This window comes from Lichenostomus cassidix, chromosome W, assembly GCF_008360975.1.
Source record: "Lichenostomus cassidix isolate B80296 chromosome W, HeHo_3.0, whole genome shotgun sequence".
Lineage (NCBI taxonomy): Eukaryota > Metazoa > Chordata > Aves > Passeriformes > Meliphagidae > Lichenostomus > Lichenostomus cassidix.
Genome location: NC_139510.1, coordinates 16,838,065 through 16,857,485, shown reverse-complemented (window position 1 = coordinate 16,857,485; position 19,421 = coordinate 16,838,065). Strand labels below are relative to the sequence as shown.

At 47.7% G+C, this 19,421-nt stretch overlaps 2 long non-coding RNA genes across 2 annotated transcripts in view; one reads left to right on the top strand and one right to left on the bottom strand.

Annotated features, from left to right (window-relative positions):
* LOC146425602 (uncharacterized) overlaps window positions 1–19,421 on the bottom strand; it is a 143,000-nt gene that overhangs the window by 93,241 nt on the left and 30,338 nt on the right. The gene's annotated exons all lie outside the window — the stretch shown is intronic.
* Window positions 13,363–19,421, top strand: part of LOC146425601 (uncharacterized) — a 41,506-nt gene continuing 35,447 nt past the window's right edge. Inside the window, exon 1 of the long non-coding RNA XR_014846618.1 lies at window positions 13,363–13,599. This is a non-coding gene — a long non-coding RNA (uncharacterized LOC146425601). The remainder of the gene's footprint in view (window positions 13,600–19,421) is intronic.

Genomic DNA, 19,421 nt, shown 5'->3' with positions numbered 1-19,421 from the left:
TAGTCAGTAACCACCAGGCTTTCATAGCTCATCATCCATTGAACACATCCACAATTTAATGACTTAATTCATTTGACACTCTTGAAAAGCCACCTGGTACAAAGAAAATAATTTTTTTTTATTATTTTATCATAGCAGGCTGAGGCAATCCAAGACTAGTCATATGCTGATGGTGCTGCTGTGGGTGTAAAGGCACCTTCAGTGATTTCTGTAAAGCCTATACATCTCTCCAGCACCAACTTGTATCCCTTTGCTGCTTTAAATAACTTTTTCAGTAACAGGGAGATGGATAATTACAAACATGGACAAAATGGGCTGTGATTCATTTATATGAGGGTTGTGTAAAGGTTTTATACACATCTGCATGCATTTAATGATGCCCAAATGGGAACTGGACCAACCTGTCTCTCATATGGGGTTTGGAGTGGTGACACAATTTGTACTATTTTTTAAAAAAGAGGAATTATCAGCAAAGTCTATAGAAAGCTGATCTGGATTTACCTTGCTGTGTGTGGATCTGGCCCTATGGAAGTGTGTTATTTAAGAACCAGTGAGTTGGTGTCTGAGTGAGAAAGCAAATGTAGCTGCGAAGCTGGGGGAGGGTTTGAGGGGTGTTTGCCACAAAACTTAGGAGCTGCTCTAGTTGGGGTCCCAGTAGGAACACAATCCAGTGTTGTTCAGTGTATCCCAGTCAGAGTGCAGGGTGCCAAACTGGGGGGCAAGACCCATAGGTGCCAGGATGTTGCCATAACCCCCTCTGGCCTTGGTCCTTGCTGAGTTGCCGGTATCACTCCAAGTCCTTCCTTTTTTGTTGTTGTTTAAAACCCTGCTCATAATTTGGGAAGCACCTCATTAGCTGAAAGGGGAGGATGGAGCACTGCTGGGGCAGGTGTGGGAGCCCCGTCCTCCCAAACTTGTAGGAGAAACCCCCAAGTGCTACGGGGAGCACATGTGACACCCAAGACCAGTTCATCCCTTTCCACCAACCGGAAGGACGATGGTCCCTACCTCTGGAGGCACAAGGGTGGAATGAGAGGGGAGGATAGCTCTTTAACAGCACGACGCTGGGTAGTGAGGGTACAGGCATCCCCTCCAGACCATTTCCATGCTGGTTTAAACCCAAACCATGAACTGGGGCTGCCTCATGTTAAAACTAGAGGTCCTTATCTCTAGAGATGTTCAAAAGGGGATGTGCTGCAGCAGATCATCAGAGAAAACCTTTCTCACCCTTAACCTGGGAGCACTTGTTTGGGGAAGCATTAAATAAATGTGTCAGAAATGCAAGAGAAGACTTTGCAAAAGGTCTTCTATATCAAATCATCTTTGATATCCATAACCTCCAAGACCAGAGTTGGTTTGGCAATTGGGAGAGGTGTGATAGCACCACCAAATGTTGCAACTCTTGGGCATCTCATGATATTTGGGTGTTTCTACAAAAACCTGCATCTCCTCGAGTTCAGCAATAGCACAAGGTGTTGGAAAACACAGTTTTCCAGCAAAACTTGTGTTGGTTGAGCAGGCCTGAACAAAGCCTCAGCATAGTCAGGCCTCAGTAAAAATCCTAGCAAGCTGTCATGAGAAGCTAACACCTGGGAACCACAGCTGTGCTTCTGAGCTGTGAGAAGAATGTCATGGGAAAGGATAGGGAGTCAAGAGTGTTATGAGAAAGAATAAGGGAGTCACCAGGAAGATCCCTGAATGTGTGAGAACAAACTGCAGATACGTGTGTAGCTATAATTAGAAACATCTGTAACAGTATATAAGTTTCTCATTTAGTGAAATAAAATGGAGCTTGCTTTATGACTTATATTAAGTCGTGTGTGAGTTCTCTCTCGCCGTTCCTCAAATGGTGACCTTCCGACATGATACAGAGACACAGATAGCAGGACTTAGGACCCTGCTCTGAGAAGCGACGACCACGGACACTGGCAGCAGAGTTTACAACCCTGTTCCAGAAAGCGATGAGAATGGAGAGGTACCGGAGCAGCGCCAGTGGGCTAAGATCATCGCCCCTGCTGGTGGGGAGTGATCCGAAGGCTCAGGCCAATCAAGACCCGCTTCCGTGAGGGCTACACCTCGGTGAAGCTGCATTGGCGAGCGCGGAAAATAGAGAGACGCCCCAGTGGTGCGCTCTGATGGCGGCAACCAAGATACTTTAAACCCAGCTGGACCAAAATGGAGACAGAGGTAGCCCAATGTTTATTGTTATGCTTTTTAGAAAAGCATGGACTACGTAAAGGCACTCTATCGCAGTTAGCTGGCCTAATTGTTGTAGGACAAGCCTATGGATTTTTTTACAAATCCTGCTACAGTATTCGAAGTAAAGGAGTGGTTAAATTATGGAGCTAGTTTACTTCTAGAGGGTAATAAAACTGCAAAAAAGCTTGGCAAACCCTGGAGTAAAGTAATAGCCTGCTTGCAGCAACATGCAGCAGAGCGAGAACTTGCAAAAGTAACAGCAGAGAGAGTGGCAGCCGCAGAGAGTAGAGAAAGACCTAAGAGTTTCCGTCCTGCTTTTAACATGCAAAAGACTTCGGCAGCCGCACAGCCGGGGGAGCCCCCCCCCGCTGGGTGGGGGGAATTGTAGCTCTCCCTCACTGCCACTGCTAGCAGAAGGAGAGTGCTCCGCGCCACTGCCAGAAGTTGAAAACACACAGTTACCAGCTCCCCTCCCCCGTGAAAGGAAAAAGATTGTTGAGGAATGCGAATCTAGCCCTGGGGTGCCTTCAGAGTCTATGCAAGCTGCTCGAGCATTAAGTACAATTGAAACAGCTAATATGCCCGATTGGATGAAAAACTATTCCTGTGTCAATGTATCATAGAACTTAGCAACTTTACAACAAAAAACATCTTAGCTGCCTTATCTGAAAGTGCCATCATTAAAACTTCGCTACCAGCAGCAGCTCAAGCTCTAATAACAAAAGCAGTGTCAGGACAGCAGAAGAATAGCAGAAAGTCACCTCACTGCTATCGGTGTGGCAAAGTAGGGCACATCCGGCGGCAATGTGATAAGCCCATTTGGTGCTCTTATTGTGATAAAAATACCCATTGCGTTAAAACCTGTTGATCGAGAAACAAGCAAGGCGCAGCAGCCCCTCCTCCTGAGCCGAAGCCTAGAGCGGAAGTTACTCCAACTCCAGCTTCCGGTCAACTGGCAAAGAAAGCAGAAGTCGCAGAGGATACCCCGGTAGGCGGAGCCACGAGCCATCCACGCCTCCTTCACCGCCTCAACTGTTATGTCTGTGGTAAAGTCCTAAACTCTACCCCTCCCCAAGGATGAAGAAATGATTGACAGCTTCAGCAGCGAACCAGAACTAACCAACAACACAGAACAAAGCTGCACCTTCTGCTCACTGAAACCAACACTGAGACCGCTGCTGAGAGTGATGCAGGCAAACACCAGCTGCATCCCAAGATGCCCTTGTCAAAGCTCCAAAAAGCAATTTGTGAATGTGTTTTCAGAGTACCCTGTTATTTAGTGCAAATAAGTTATAGTTAGTACTTGTTTCCAGCTCTTCACAAATGAAAAAGCATTGTAACAATATAATTATCCTGATAAGTAATAACACCTTAATTGCTAAAGCCTTGAACAAAAGCTGAATTTTGCTAAAGTGTTGCTTAAGACAGTGCTTGTGTGTATGTGTGAATATTGCAGGCCTGCTGAGAATGTGGTTTTGATTTCTTGAGAGTTTTGATGTGTGAATGAAACCTATGAGTAAAGTTATACTGAATAGTTTAAACTACCTGATAAGTGTCATTAAAGTTAGATTTAAATAATATCCTGGTAAGTTTACCTAAGACGAAAGCTAAGCAAGATTGAGATAATAGAAGTATGGCAAATTGCATAGAATTTTAGATTCTATTAAGTTTTAAATTCTGTTAGAGTTAAGTTTTATTAAAGTAATATCAAGTTTAAGCAATATTAATTTTAAATTCCATTGTATTTAAGTCTAATTATAGTTAAGTCGCTTCGGTGTTACTCAATTTACTGTTTGTTGATTTTTGAATTTTAGTAATTTATGTTCTATCAAATTTGTTAAGATTAAGCTTTATTCATCTTCAGTGATATCAATTTTAAGTTTTAAATTTGTTAGTTTATATTATTGTTCACAAAAGCCTTTGCAGTTTTATCTTCCTTAGTTAAAGTCAAATGATAATGTCCAGTTTTCAAATATTTTACCTCACCTTATATAGTTATCTGCAAAAATAGTAACATGTTAAGACACTCTCCTTATTGATATTAATCAAAGCTTGTTTATAAGATGTTCTAAGAAAACCCTCCTACTTAGGGCCTAGGCTCTGGCCAAGCCTCAGTCCTAACTAGCTGGGAAATATGCCATGAGTCCCAAGTGTTTCTGCACCAAAATGTGATCAAGTAATTTTGACTTGCCAAATTGAGCTTATAAAAGCTAAACCTTCTTCCAGGTAAACTTGGAGTCCTTACCCAGGAAAAGTTCTCCAAGCTTTGCCTGTGAAGTGAATGTTTTCAGCAATGGCAGTTCCTGAACCGTGGCAACATAACTAAATAACTAGTGATATTTCCTTAAGTAAATTTATAATAATTGTAGTAATAAAAATTACTTATAGCAAAGCAAATTAATCTGATAACAGACAACGTCTGTTCTCACAAACAAAATGGGGGAATTTGTTGGAAAACACAGTTTTCCAGCAAAACTTGTGTTGGTTGAGCAGGCCTGAACAAAGCCTCAGCATAGTCAGGCCTCAGTAAAAATCCTAGCAAGCTGTCATGAGAAGCTAACACCTGGGAACCACAGCTGTGCTTCTGAGCTGTGAGAAGAATGTCATGGGAAAGGATAGGGAGTCAAGAGTGTTATGAGAAAGAATAAGGGAGTCACCGGGAAGATCCCTGAATATGTGAGAACAAACTGCAGATACGTGTGTAGCTATAATTAGAAACATCTGTAACAGTATATAAGTTTCTCGTTTAGTGAAATAAAATGGAGCTTGCTTTATGACTTTATGACGTCAACAAGGCTTTTGGGATAAAGGATTTTGCATAAAGTAGAGCATCAAATTGCTGCTTATGGCAAACTCGGTCCTCAAAACTCAGAAGTCAACTAAAACACTCGGCAGGTTTTTCAGTCAACGTGGTGGTTTGGGAAGGAGAAAGGTTATGTGTGGCTGTGGTAGGGCCAGGGCAGGGACTTGCAAGTGGACAGTAAGGGGGGCTAAGACCGAGTTGGAAAAATGATAATTTTTTCCCTTTTGGGGTTCAATTCAGGGAGAGAGGTGGGTGAGTCTGCAGTTGGGATTGGCAGAGGGGTTGTGGTTTCCTGAGCACATGACATCATGGGAGATTCCCCAATTAAATCCTTGCATCATCTTGTCTTAGCTGTAAACCTTCTTAGGGAGAAAATCAGGTCTTTTGGGAATGGCTAAATTCTCCCTTTAAAAGAAAAAATCCCCAAATCACTTTTCAGCCAGAGCAACAGATCCTGGTGGTGGTGAGAACTGGGCCTCTGTGCCAAAAGAACACAGCAGCAACCAGGACAGAAGGAAAACAAACCCATTTCTGCTCTATGCATCCCTACCACCTTTGCTGAACCCTTTCTGCTTTTTACAAATGGAGACGAGAGCTTTTAGATGAGTCCTGCCTTGGGCTCAGATTTCTGGCAGTAGCTCTATTTGAGGCAACCTGCACCCCAAATTGATCTCGCTCACAAGTTTTTAAGAATGGCAGATTAAGTCTATTCTAAAGTGAATTATTTATTGAATAGACACAAGATTAACAGACAGAAGACTTTAAACAGACTTACTTACTATACAGGATAAACAGAAAAACTACTAGTAGATACAAATACAGTGCATGATAAGGTACCTATATTACAACTAGCGATGAAATAGTATAGATTAGGAGTCAATATAATTTACCACCAAATTGATGATGGAGTACACATAGAGTCCTTTCACTCAATTACCGAAAAAGTAACCAGGGAGTTTGCATCCAAACTTCGAGGAGCAGCCCTACATGTTAGTGTGCAGAAGACTTCTGATTTTGTGAAAGTTTATGTAGCTTTTATAGTTTGTAAAGTGAAGTGTCTGTCAGTCAGAAATTCCAGTTTATCTTCCTACATCTTGCTTTCAAGGCAAGATGTTTATTGTCAGCTGGGAATCTCACCTCCCTGACGCCAGAGATAACTCACTACTGGACAGATGTCCAGCCTAGGTTATCTCACCAATTCATGTGAGGGGGAGAATTCCCTGAGTTATCCCACCAGCTGATAGAACAGATAAGCTCTTTTGTGGTAGGAGGAAATGTCCTGCCACACTGTTCCTCCTCCACTCAGTTTTGCAGTCTCCCAGGACCTTTTCTCACCCCTTTTCCTGCCTTCTGGTCTTTTACATTTCCCAGCCCCAGCTGGGTTGGGCTGGTTGGCACATGCTGTCATGGATCTTGGTAAGCGTCCTTAACTGCTGTTATTTTCTCTCCCTCCCTTTAAAAAGTCTGTAAAATGTGCCTGGAGGAAAGTTGCATGTGTATGGCTTGTAGCTCCTTAATGAACATCATTGCTCTGGTTTGAACAACTAAGCTCATTGACATCAGGAGCAAATCAAGTGCTGAAAGGAGTGAACATGCAAGTTATGGGGACAGGCAATAAGGGACAGCTTGGTACCAGTGGGCTGGGACTCTTTAAAGTGAGGACATGCTGATGGGTGTGGCTAGCACAGGTTTTTCCCATGAGAAATTTTCTTGTGTTTTATAAATAAAGATAAAGTTTGGATGTTGTTGGAACAGTGTCCCAGAACTTGGACAGTGCAGGCCTGGCCAATCAGGCCTGGGGGAAGGCTTCTGACTGACCAATCTGGGTGACTTTTGAGAACTCTATATATGTGATGAAATCAAAACAATAAAGGTCATTCCTTCATGCCACTGAGAACTGGTGCCTTCATTACTCTGCTAGCTGCTCAACAGCGACATCTGGTGACCACCGACGTGTACTGCGTTCAATTGCAGGTACGCGGCAGTCTTGCCCCCGGGCCCGACCCCCACCCCGCCTGCCCTGAGGCATGGCTGATTCTGATGCGGACCTGGACCCCCCCATTCCTGCCGATGGGCTCTTGCGGGCCTTTTTGGAGGTCTCTGAGGATGACCCTGCGTCCGATCAGTCGCCGCGGGTCGCTCGGGCTTTGTTGGACTGGGTCGCGGGCCACGTGTCCCGGGCCCTTTGGGATGTGGCGCTGGACTGTGATTTTTGGTTTGTGGTCGGCCGCGCTTTGGTCATGGAGTGGATGCGGGGTGATCGGTCTACGGTCCGCTTCCATGGGGTTTGGAGAGACATTTGGGACGCGTTGGAGGGGCAAGCGTTCTATGACTCGCAGCTATCGGCTTGCGCGGGCGTGGAGCCCCTGCTCTCGGCCGTGGGGCGGAGTGTGAAGGACGCGCCGACCCAGACGGATTCTGACGTCCCGTCCCTGGCGGCGGATGCGGCCGCGAGGCCTCAGTTTGTTTCTGAAGCTGACCTACCGAAGCGCACTTATGTCCACCCGACGGAGCAGCTGGCCGGGTTGCAGAAGGATGGAGGATCGCGGGCCGGCTCTGACACGGCCGCCGCGCAGGTCCCCCCGCCTCTGCCGCCGCGATGTGCGCAACCTCAGAAACCCCCCCCTCCCCTGCGGAATGGCGCCAGGCTGCCCCTCCCCCATGGGCAGCCGGGATGTGCGGCGGGGGCTGATAGGGTGGGGGTGGGGAGTGCTGCGGAGGACCGGGAGTCCCGGCTGCTCGCTTTGGCTGCAGGCCAGCCGCTTGCGGCTGCGGAGGTTCCGGCTCCGGATTTGCCGGTGGTTTCGGCCGGCGCGGGGGTTTCCGCGCGGGCGGCGGCCGGCTCGGGAGAGGCCGGCGTTTTGCCGAGCCCGCCCGGCGCGCCGGCGGCGCAGCCCCGGGCCGCGGTGGCCGCGGGTGCGGCCGGTCCCGTGGCGTCGGGGTCGTGTGAGCAGGCGCCGGCTCAGCCGCCGGCTGCGGCCGGGGCCCGGCAGTCGGGGTCACTCCCCGGGGCGGTCGTGGGGCCGGAGGGGGAGCCGCCGGCGAGCGGTGCTTCCGCCGCGGGGGCTTTGATTGGCGTTCCCGCGGGTGCGGGGCCGATCCGGCTTCCCTGCGGCTCGGCGGACGTGGCGTCCGTGCCGGGCGCGGTGGTTTTTCCTCCGCTTTCGTTTTTCCATGATTTGCTGGCCGAAGTGGCTGAGATTCGGCAGCGGATGGAGGTCTGTTCGTGCAGGCCCCACGGTCCGTGTGGGGCTGCCCAGGGAGTCCATCCCCCGGGTTTCCGGGTGGGGTCTGGACTTCCTGGCGGCCCGACGGCCGGCTTGGTGCCGGCGGCAAGGGGCTGCTTCGGCCCCGGGCGGGTGCCGGTTCCCCTGTCGGGTTCTGCGGCAAGTGAGGCCCTGGCGCGGCGTGCTGGCGCTGTGCCGGCGGGCGTGGCTGGCGGTGGCACCGCCGTCTCCCTGCCCCTCCCCCGTCCCGGTCACCGCGCAGTTTCTTGGCGGGGACGCTGCCTCCGGCCGCTCGCCGTCCTTTGTGATGGGGAGTGCTGATTGCAAGCCCTGCTCCGACGACTCGGACGGTGATGAGGAGAGTTTTCTTCCTCCTGGGCAGAGGCTCGCGCGGGCGACGAGAAAGAAAGGGCATTGGGCTCTGTTGAACCCCTGGAGACGCCGTAACGGCATGGGGGTTTCTCGCCCGCGCGACCCCCTGCAGTTCTGGGAATCGGTGAAGCAGGGTGCACTGGAGGCAGGGGACTGGGAACTTCTAGAGAAGACTGGATTGCCCAAACAGAAGGAGGGGTGCGAATCTGCTGTGGCAGGTTCGGATGGTGATGGCTTCCCTCAGGGGGACGCTCAGGCTTTTCCAGTGTATGTGCCTGGCCCAGATGCTATGGACACAAGGAACAGCCATTCCACCATCGCCTGGCGCATGACAAATGACCTGGCAACCAAGGTCGCGACATTCGGGGTGTCTTCTCCGGCAGTGATGCAAGTTCTTAGAATGATAAATAGTGATTTGCTTGCTCCATTTGATATTATGTATCTGGCTCAGGTGCTGTTTCACCCCGTACAATACAGTGCCTTTGAGGACAATTGGAAAGCGCTGGTCGAGGATCAGCTGCGGAAAAATGTGTCTTTGCCTGCCGAGGACCCTAGGCGCATGGTTGGGGTTGATGTCCTCATGGGTAAGGAACCTTTCTCCAACCCCAACGTTCAAGCTGCCTGGGATCCTCGGATCCTGGAGCAAGCCCAACAGCTCGGTATGGGAGCCATTTTGAAAACAATTGAGATGGTTGCCCCGCAAACACGGTATACACAGATACGGCAGGGGCAATCTGAACTTTACATGTCATTTCTTGAGAAGCTGGCAGCAGCCTTGGAAAAGCAGGTTGATGATCCGTCCACGAGACAGATCTTGATGAAACACTTAGCAAGGGACAATGCCAATGACGAATGTAGAAGGATCATCAATGCCCTACCGGGGGATCCTTCTGTGCAGGAGATGATGCGAGCTTGTGCCAGGGTGCAGTCCGAAAATCAGGGAAAAGTCGCCTTGGCTGCATTTTTGTCCTCAGATCAGGGACCCGCTGATCAGGATAAAAACCAGCCCAAATCTGGGAACAAATGGAAACGGGTCAAATCTAAACAGAAAGATAATTCCAGGAAGAAGGGAAATTCAGGGACCGAGACTCCTCAGTGTAAGAGGTGTGGTAGGCCAGGTCACACTTCAGACTACTGCAGGTCACAGTACCATGTAGATGGTCGACCCCTGTCGGGAAACGTGATGAGGGGTGCAAAAAGGGGGATTTGCCCCCCATCACAACAGTTCCCCCAGAACAAGGTGATGGCCCAGGCTTACCCGGTCAATGTGGAGGAGGCACCAAAGGCTCAGCCCGAGTCAACGCCTACACCGCAGCAACAGTCGTCTTAGAATCTGACGATGCCCACAGGGTTCCCTTGGAAGTGGATGGTTCCCTGGATCAGGGAACCAGTGCACTGCTTATGGCAGGGCCTGAGGCCACTAGCCAAGGAATCCTGGTTCTTCCAGAGTTCATAGATGCTGGTTTCAAGGGCCAAATTCACACTACGGTTTCCACTCCTGATCCTCCTGTCACCATTCCTGCGCACACTTGCCTTGCTCACTTGTTGCCTTGTGAGTCTCCTGTTCCCAGGGTAGACCAGCAAGTTGGCGGAGGTGACGGCACTGAACTGCCAGGACTTCCGCAGGTCTACTGGGCTGCATCTATCTCCAATGAGTCGCCACAGATGACATGTACCCTCATCATGCCGAAAGCACGTCCACATCGAGTTCGAGTCCGAGGTTTGATCGATACAGGTGCTGATGCAACGATCCTTTCCTCTGCTTCATGGCCTCCTACGTGGCCTTTGTGCCTAGTGGGACTGAATATCGCGGGGTTGGGGGGAACAACGCAGAGTCGATTGAGTAAGCGACCTGTGTTGGTGAAGGATCCAGAGGGACACACGGCCTCCATTCAGCCTTATGTCACTCCAGCTCCAGTGAACCTCTGGGGACGGGACGTGTTGGCAGCTTGGGGGGTGCGGATCACGACAAATTTTTGATAGGGGTCACTATGTGCAAGGGCGCACCATATTCCACGCTGTCTTTATGATGGCTGACAAAAACACCAATATGGGAACCACAGTGGCCCTTGCCGAAAGATAAATTAGTCGCCCTTTGTCAGCTGGTTCAGGAGCAACTGAAACAGGGACACATAGAACCTTCTACCAGTCCCTGGAACACCCCAGTTTTTGTGATTAAGAAAAAATCGGGGAAATGGAGACTGTTGCAAGATCTCCGGAAAGTCAATGCAGTGATGGAAAGTATGGGGAGTTTACAGCCTGGCATGCCTTCAACCACGATGATTCCCACTGAGTGGGAAATTTTGATCGTTGATTTGAAGGATTGCTTTTTTACAATCCCTTTGCACCCCAATGACAGACCAAAGTTTGCCTTTACTGTGCCCGCAATTAACAATGCGGAGCCTGTAAAGCGGTTTCAATGGAAAGTGTTACCTCAGGGCATGAAAAATAGCCCAACTATCTGTCAATGGTATGTCGCGCAGGCCTTATCCGGAATTCGTGAGCAGTTTCCTGAGGCACTCTGCTACCATTATATGGATGATATCCTGGTGGCAGCAGCCACCCAGGATGAGTTACGGAGGTTACAGCCTCGACTGCTCAATGCCTTGCATTCCTATGGGTTGCAAGTTGCTCCAGAAAAGGTTCAACAACAGTCTCCTTGGAAATATTTGGGAGTCAAAATTTTGGATCGAACCATACAGCATCAAGAGGTGCAGTTCTCAGACACTATTAAGACTCTGAATGATGCCCAAAAATTGCTAGGCATCATCAACTGGTTACGCCCATATTTGGGACTGACCAACGCACAACTTTCCCCACTTTTTAATATTTTAAAGGGGGGCTCTGACCTAAACTCACCTCGACAATTGACTCCCGAGGCGCGACGAGTGCTGAACGAAGTGCAGCAAGCTGTTTCCGCTCATCAGGTTTATCGAGTGGATCCCTCTACTGATATCACTGTTTTCATTACTGCTCCAGACCTCCAACCTACGGGTATCATTGGCCAGTGGAACAAACAATGGGATGATCCTTTGCACATCCTGGAATGGGTCTTTTTGCCCCATCAGCCAAAAAAGACAGCACCCACATTGTTCGAATTGATAGCCTGCCTGATAATTAAATGCCGATATCGGTGTTTACAATTGATGGCGGCTGATCCCGCAACGATTGTTGTCCCAGTGCCACGGGACAATTTTGAATGGAGTCTTGCTAATAGCGCTCCTTTGCAAAGTGCACTGCAAAATTTCTCAGGGCAGATTGCTTATCATCTGCCCAGTCACAAATTGCTGCAGCTGGCAAATTCGGTCAATCTCATGTTGCGGCCAAAGAACAGCCGGGTGCCGGTCCATGGACCCACCGTCTTTACGGACGGTTCTGGGAGAACAGGAAAGGCCATTGTTACCTGGAAGGAAGGATCTGAGTGGCAGGTGCTGAAAGGCCACGAGACAGGCTCTGCTCAACTGGTTGAATTGAAGGCAGTTGCCATGGCTTTTCAGCGGTTCTCTCAGGTGCCTTTGAATTTGGTCACCGACTCTGCTTATGTAGCAGACATAACCAAATGTTTGGATTGCTCACTTCTAAAAGAAGTCAATAACGCGACTCTGTTTTCGCTATTGCGAACCCTGTGGAAGGTGATTCAGGCTCGAGTGCATCCATATTATATTCTGCACATTCGAAGCCACACCAATTTACCAGGCTTTTTAACAGAAGGCAATGCCAGGGCTGACATGTTAGCCAACCCTGCATGGGTGGCACCTCAGCCTGACAAAATTGCACAAGCCAAGGCATCGCACAATTTCTTTCATCAGAGTGCACATACTCTGCAGAAGCAGTTTCAATTGACGCCAACTGAGGCTCGTGACATTGTCAGTGCTTGTGCTGACTGCCATGGACTCGCTGCACCTCTGCCATCGGGGGTGAACCCCAGAGGTCTAAAGGCCTTGCAGCTGTGGCAGACGGATGTGACACACATTCCAGAATTTGGCCGAGTCAAGTATGTGCATGTGTCTATTGACACTTTCTCCTCAGCTATGTGGGCGACTGCCCATACTGGAGAAAAAAGTCGCGATGCCATTGCCCATTGGAAATTAGCCTTCTCAGTCCTGGGGGTGCCAGCCACTGTGAAAACCGACAATGGTCCTGCCTACGCCTCGCAGAAGACATGGCAGTTTTTGCACCTATGGGGTGTAGACCATACGTTCGGTATTCCGCATTCTCCTACTGGCCAAGCCATTGTGGAACGCGCTCATGGTACTCTGAAGCGTCTTGGAAAGGCAAAAAGGGGGAATGCATGGGGAAACACCACAGAGTCGATTGGAGAAAGCTTTGTACACAATCAATCATCGTACGGTGCCACCAAACTCGAATAATCCTGTGATTTTGAACCACTTTCTTTCATTGCAGTCATCAGGCGAGTTGCGTTTGCCCCGGGCGAAGGTATGGGTACGGAACCTACTTACTAACACCTGGGAAGGCCCTCATGAGCTTATTGCTTGGGGTTGAGGGTATGCTTGCGTCTCCACAGATACTGGGGTACGATGGCTGCCTGCAAAATGCATCCGCCCTGACCTGCGGCTCCCGAGACAGAACCAGCAACTTCAAAATGACAACCAGAATGCCGAACACCAACCGAGTGATCCTTCTGATGATGACCAAGAAGCCGGTCCATCCACAAGCAGAGACTGAAACTCATTCATGGAGTCAGAAAGCAAGGACTTCTTTGAAAGCATGTTTTGTTGAATTACAGATTTATATGTAGATTTAGTTTTATATATACTTTATCTAGGGTATTGCATGGGGCCTCTTTGACCATTTTAATCAGCATCAGGTTTGGGTTCTGTTCGGTGGCTGGCCACCTCCGAACAGACCCCTTGAGTTTCAACCAGGCTCTGTTTGGTAACTGGCCATTACCAAACAGATCCTTCATGCTGATCCACTGGGGCTCACAAGCAATGCCTTCTGTTCTTAAACAAAAAGGGGGAGCTGTGGCTAGCACAGGTTTTTCCCATTAGAAATTTTCTTGTGTTTTATAAATAAAGATAAAGTTTGGATGTTGTTGGAACAGTGTCCCGGAACTTGGACAGTGCAGGCCTGGCCAATCAGGCCTGGGGGAAGGCTTCTGACTGACCAATCTGGGTGACTTTTGAGAACTCTATATATGTGATGAAATCAAAACAATAAAGGTCATTCCTTCATGCCACTGAGAACTGGTGCCTTCATTACTCTGCTAGCTGCTCAACAGCGACAGATGGGGAGATGTTTGGATGAGGATTTTGGTAGCTCAGAGAAAGAACTTGGTGTGTCTGTCACTCATACCACATTCCTCTGCCCCTGGCTGCTCACAGTGGCTGCTCTGCCTGGAGGTGTGTCAGAGACTGAAATAGTTCATGCCTCAAACATTGATATAAAGTTTTGCTCATTATAACAAAAAGTGTATAAAGAAGCTACAATCAAAGAAGCCTCCCTGAAGATACCTGACTGGGACTTTGGACTGAGTCAAACTGCTGAGATTAGATAAAGGGAAAAACCCTATTGTTCAATCATCTCAGGCTGAGGGAAAGGAATGCATCCATAAAGGCCAAACCCACCAGCTGTGCTGAGAATCATCCCTGGCTGAGTTTGGGGTGGGGGCAGAGCACAGCTCACAGAAGCCAGGTTTACACAAACTGGCCCAGCTGTGGGACCCCCAACCCCACAGGCCACATCCACGGGACTTTCACATGAGACGCAGCTGAGGGGGAGTCACAATCCATCACAGACCCCCCAAAGTGCTAGGCCTGGCACCAAAGGACTGCATATGATGCAAGCAGAGTCTGCTGCAAGAGACTGCCCCTCCCCTGGGAGGACATGCCTGGACATTGCCCCTGGCCTGAGTGTATATTAACCCATGGCATTCTGTGCTTTTGGGGGGACCATCACCACCAAGAAGACCGGCTGGAGAGGATCAACGCGACATCGTTGGGATCCACGGATGGTGATATTTTCTCTTTCCCTCTTTCTGTCCCCCCCACCTCTTTTCCTACTTCTTTTTTCCTCTCTTTTCCTCCCTCTTTTTCTCATATTTACTATCAAAACCCATACTATTGACTGGCATATGGTCTCGTTTGCACCTTAATTTGGGCAGAGGTATTTCCAAAGAACCTTAATATTTGGATCATAACAAGGTGATACCCCAAGGTGTGGGTGACCCTCAGCTTAGACAGAACCATCAGCCATTGCTGTTTATCCCTGGGGGGCTCAAGTGGTGCTGTAGAGCTGTTACTGTGCATAACTCCTCCATCTCCTTCCCAAAATGGTACAAGGAGCAACTGTGTCCCTAAATGAGAAGAAAGACGGGCCATGGGCACCTTCTGGGACTTTTTTGAAGGGAACTTGAGCAGGACTCTGGTGTAACTGGACAGCCCACCAAGCCACATGTCCAGGCACCCAACATGGGCTGAGTTAGGAGCTGCTCTGAAAACCTGCTCTTGTCTTTTTCTCCAGGCTTGGGAGGGTCTCCAAATAACATTCAGAAACACCATCCCTTGGGTCATCCATCATGCTGCAGCTGCTCCCCATGTTGAGCTCTTCCAGTGGAGGGTGGGATTGGGAAACATCCCCATAGTTAATGTGCCGTCCCCAGTAGTACTTCACGTTGTATCTTGGGCTTTCTCATTTTCCTGGTGATATCTGACTCTTCAGTCATGCTGCAAGGTACTGATATATCTAAAGGGATATTGGGGTTTTTGGAAGTTGTGGGTGCATGAGAAGGCACTATTCATGAGCACTTGCTCAACCAGCTTGTTTCCATTATATCTCTGCTTGAAAACTGGGCATCTACAGACAAAATAAGGCTTTTTTCCTTTTTTTTTTTTTTTTTATAGCAGAGGAGGTGCCTGCATTTGTCTGTGCTCCTTGGGGCAGTGGAGGATTTTGTCTGGTTCATTCAGGCCTGATCATCATCAGCTGGTGCTGAGAATCTGAGAATTAAGTAGAATCTCCTGTGAACTCCAAACCTCAGTGAGGGGTAGCTGGAGTCAGAAATGAGCTGTGGGTTTGTGGTGAAGCTTCCTGGACAGGGGATTGGAGGATTGGATACCAAACTGGAGTGGTCTGAACTTGTTTACACATGCATAGATTCAAAATAAGTGCTCAGCTTTTGAAAGAGTTGCTTGGCACTTATACTGGGATGAGTAAGATGAGAATCAAGTTTGAGGTGGTGTTTTCTTCAAAAAAAAAGAATTGGTAGCAAACTGACCATGGTGTAAAGGTATTTTGTTTTCAGGAGAGTTTGGTGATGCAGTTATCTTTGCAAGACTATCAGTGCATTTTCAGCACCAGCATGGTATTTTCAGGCAAACTCGAGCAGATGTTTAAATCTCAGGCACTGTCTGAAGGTAATGGGGGTGGTAATGCTTCATATGAGGTGTCCATCGAGCCTGGAAGTTTCCACAGTCTGTAGGCAGAAAATACCACTAATCTGCCCAGCAGGAAAGGAGCTGTAAATTTCATGCAGATAACTGTGCTTCTTGTTGTGGTTTGCTAAATCCAAATTTATGTTTCTTGTAGTACGGCCTTTAATATTAATATCTTTAATTTCACTTATAAATTAAATTATCGGCTTTCATTAGTCATCCTGTTAATGATCCCAGGCAAGAAATTTGTCACTTGATGTGAAAAGGTAGATTAAGGGAATTCTAAAACCTTGGTAAATGGCTTTATGCTGCACTGGAATTATAGCGGTTGGCATATGAAGATAATACTATATATAATTTGCATCTGCTGCTCAGGGGATAAGTGATTATTTTATATATTTAGCAGAAAACAAGACCATTTCCTAATCATGAACCATGTTACATTTCCTGCAAACTCTGCAGTATTATGAATCACTGAGCTATAAGCATCTTGTTGCTAGCATGCCTGGTTTCACATTACCACAGTGGTAAGCCCTGGAGGGTCAGGTCCTGACAGCTCCCCTCCTCCTTGGGGGGGTTTACTGCACAAGTGGCTAATTGAAATTAAGTAATGCCCTCAACACTAGGAGCTGGAAGGAATGGGGAGTGGATTAAGCTTTTCTTCATCAAAATTGAGCATCTTTAGTCTCTGCTCTCCCTGGTGGGAGGTGAGGGTGTTGGTAGGGTTTGGAGATGGGTGTCTAAGGCATGAAAATGGAAAAAACCTCACAATATTTTCTCAAACCATCTGGAAAAGAGCAGGGTTGGACTGAAAACAGATGAGATGTAGCATCCTCAGGCACTAGTCCATTCAGGTCTATCACAATGAGGCTTTACAGGTGCTAGGAGCAACCAGAATGTCGGAAGAAGCCTTATCGTGTCCAGATGCTATTTGTGATAGGCCACAAATCTCCAGGGGCTGAGATAAGGAAAAAGGAGGCTTTCTGTGCAGAGATAGCATGACATGAGCGCATGAATGGGGTAGGGGTTGCAAGGCTTTTTTTTTTTTTTTTTTAGTTCTCAATAATGATACTGAAATCAGATGGTTTCAAAATACCAGAATACCAAGTTCCAAAATACCAAAACAATCCAATTTCAAAATACTAGAATACCAAATTCCAAACTACCAAATTTCAGATGTCTTATATGGGCAGGATTTCCAAAAGAATGCCTTATTATCAAAATAGGATCTTACCTGTGTCCCAAGTGAATCCAGGTGGAACTGTGGTCTTCTCCAGGAAAGTCCTGGTGCTGGCATGAAAAATCCAGAGACACCCCTCTGGCTTCATGGGAGATCAGGCAGTTGTTCCACCTGGGCCGCCAGAAATGATACCAAAATGGGCCAGAAAATAAACTTTCTAACACAATTTGAAGCATTAGAAGGCAGGCATTCTTTATCTGCACAGGACACACAGAGGATATCTCCTTTAATCTGATGTGTGTGGTGAGACTTTACAACAAGGTATTTATCCATCGTAATTATACATATTCATTACAACATGCCTCCTAGCTAATAAATAAACATCACTTTCCTAGAGCTAATTTGCATGCATCTGCCTCCTTCTGGAAGTCCTTTTATGGCCCTGGAGGGTCATCTAAAGGGGTCTCTGGTGGTCATATTCACTGAATGCTTCAATATTAAAGGTGACCTTTCCTTAAACTTTTCCTTTGGGCATGTGCTGCTGCTTCTTGTTATATAACTTGCAAAAAAACCCACTGTAGTCCTCTTTATCTGTTTCTCCACTGGTTCCAGCTACGTTTATCATCCTGTGTGCATACCTTTATGTTGGAAAACGCAGTTTTCCAGCAAAACTCATGCTAACTGAGCAGGCCTGAGCAAGGCTTCAGCATGGTCAGGCCTCAGTAAAATCCTGACAAGTTGTTTTGAAGAGCTGACGCCTGAGAACCACAGCTGTGTTTCTGAGCTGTGGGAAGAATGTCAGGAGAAAGATTAGGGAGTCAGAAGTGTTATGAGAAAGAAAAAGGGAGTTACCAGGAGGATCCCTGAATGTGTGAGAACAGACTGCAGGTGTGTGTGTAACTATGAATAGTAACTTCTGTAACAGTATATAAGTCTCTCGTTTGGTGAAATAAAATGGAGCTTACTTTATATCTCATATTGAGACTGCCGTGAGTTCCCTCTCGTCGCAATGTCACCTTTACATCCTTTTATCTTTTTTGGTAGTTAGTCTTTAATCTGTATTCAGCAACTTCAAGGGAACTGAAAATTTCTATTCTCTACATTATTTATCAATTGTGAATGTCTTGGTTGTGTGTAACCCTATAAAAGAGGGTCCCCTTCTGTGCTGGCCACCTGCAAAGCCCATTGGCAGCCCCAAGCTCTCTCCATACACTGCTCCTCTGGGCAGAGCCTCCTTCAAGATTAATGGGCTGCTGGCAGTTCTTCATGAGGCTAAACAGAGAACATGTGATCCATCATGTACCAAAAGCACTTACCGAGCTGCTTTTGCTTAGCCCTCATTAGCCTGAGTGGGAAACTCCTATATGGACCTGTGGTGGTTTGACCTTGCCTGGACACCAGCTGCCCACCCAGCTGCTCTATCACTCCCCTCCTCAGCAGGACAGGAAGAAGCAAGTAAGATGGAAAATAACTCATGGGTCAAGATAAAGGCAGTTTAATAAAGCAAAAGCTGTGTGCAGAAGCAAAGGAAAACAAAAGGTTTATTCTCTACTACCCGTCAGCAGGCGATACCCAGCCACTTCTTGGGAAGCAGGGCTTCAGCATGTGTAACAGTGATGCCTTATCAGCTGGTAAAAATAAGAGGCAGACACAGCAGTACACAGACACAGCAGACACAGACCTTGTCAAAGGTGGAATCATGCCAAGGAGCACGCTCCGTGTACAACGTGTATACAATTTTATGGACCTTACAGATTAGCATATCTACCTAAAAGCTCCCAATAAGAAACTTAACAAATGAAGTAATTCTCCCCCTATTCTAATTATCCCACTCCAAATGAGGCTACAGTCTAGTTTACAAAAACATGTTCTAGAGAGGAGGCCCCATCCAAGGTTGGAGCCTCTAGTTCTGAGATAGTAGGGATGTCTCGTCTTCCCCAGAGAACCCTGAACTAGGCTAAATATCAGTGTACAAGGGTTATAGACATGTAGGGCTAAGGTACAGGGAATGAAAGGTACAAGGAATGGGAAAGGATATAAAATGTATAAAAAGGGTATAAAGAGAAAAGACATCAGGCATGAACAGTTGCTCTGGAAGACAAACACTATAATAATGAATGCTTCCCCCCCCCCCTTTCTCTTAGCATTTATATCTGATCACCTTGGTCAGTTTGAGTCAGCTGGCCTGGCTGTGTCCCCTCCCAAGGTCTTGTCCATGTCCAGCCTACTGGTGAGGGGGGATGTTG